This window comes from Nematolebias whitei, chromosome 13 (assembly GCF_014905685.2).
Source record: "Nematolebias whitei isolate Nwh7 chromosome 13, NemWhi1, whole genome shotgun sequence".
NCBI classification, from domain to species: Eukaryota; Metazoa; Chordata; class Actinopteri; order Cyprinodontiformes; family Rivulidae; genus Nematolebias; species Nematolebias whitei.
The window spans coordinates 24670514-24671627 of NC_056510.1; the positions used below are offsets into that span (position 1 = coordinate 24670514).

The 1114-nt window shown below is 38.8% G+C and overlaps 1 long non-coding RNA gene across 1 annotated transcript in view; it reads right to left on the bottom strand.

The window, feature by feature from the left end:
* The window catches only part of LOC119419194, a 1086-nt gene extending 883 nt beyond the window's left edge, over positions 1-203 (bottom strand). Inside the window, exon 1 of the long non-coding RNA XR_005187244.1 lies at positions 177-203. This is a non-coding gene — a long non-coding RNA (uncharacterized LOC119419194). The remainder of the gene's footprint in view (positions 1-176) is intronic.
* Positions 204-1114: the final 911 nt, after the last annotated feature.

Below are 1114 nucleotides of genomic sequence, written 5' to 3' on the forward strand. Positions count from 1 at the left end.
TATATATATATATATATATATATACATGTACTAAAAAAAAACTACTACTATTTGTACTACTGTTCCTACTTGGCAGTTTTTCACTCATCACGGGGCTTCAGGGTACTGATCCCCTGCGAAAAACCAGGGACTACTGTATATTTTAGATGCAGTATGGTAAAATTTGTATATATTACCTGTCTGCTTCTCTTTTTCCTTCAGCCTGAAAATAAAGCAAAAATAAAAACTGTCACATAAACTAAGATAATCTGTTTCTGTGTGTGTGTGTGTGTGTGTGTGTGTGTGTGTGTGTGTGTGTGTGTGTGTGTGTGAGTGATGTCATCTATGTCCGCATTATCTGTCAAAAAATCACCAATGATTTTTGCAACAGCTCATTAGTTTTGCAGGTTTGTCTACAGGCTGTTTCCTTGAAAGCTTAACTGATGAGGGTGTGCTGCAACAGGAAACACTTTTTCATGAACTTTTACAGCACGTATCTGTCTAACAGCAGCCGTATGAGCAGGTGACAGAAAATGTATTTAGTAAGGCCTTGCATGTTTCTGTGTGAACATCTTATGAAAATGCACCAACATATTCAAATCACAAGCAACGGCCAAGGAGAGTGTTGAAGTTAACTTAACATACACAGGCTGAAACAGTTCTATTTTTATCCACGACTGTTATTTCCTTGATTAAGCAAATGTGCTAGAGCAACAGAACAAAAAAGAAATAATTTTGTTTTAAAAAGTACTTTTAATTTTCATATGTAGCTATTTCTGAACAAACAGGTGAAGCTTGTTTTAAAGCAGTTAAATCAACACTAGTTTGAAAGGAGTTTGCTGTACATGCAACAGAATTAAAACCCTTTAAACACTTTCAAAACTGGCATTTTGCTGCATTTGTATATCCATGGAAGTCACCTACCCTGACTTGCAGTTTCCCATGTTGAGTCCTCAAAGATCCTCGGTTTTGGTGAACGACCCAAAGCCCGTTCCAGCAGCAGCCTCTGGTCTTATGGATCTGTCTGTGGTTGCATCAGTAAGCGTGCTCAGGCCACGGCAGAGGAGGAAGAGCAGAGAGAGAGAGAAAGAGAGAGAGAGAGAGAGAGAGAGAGAGAGAGAGAGAGAGAGAGAGA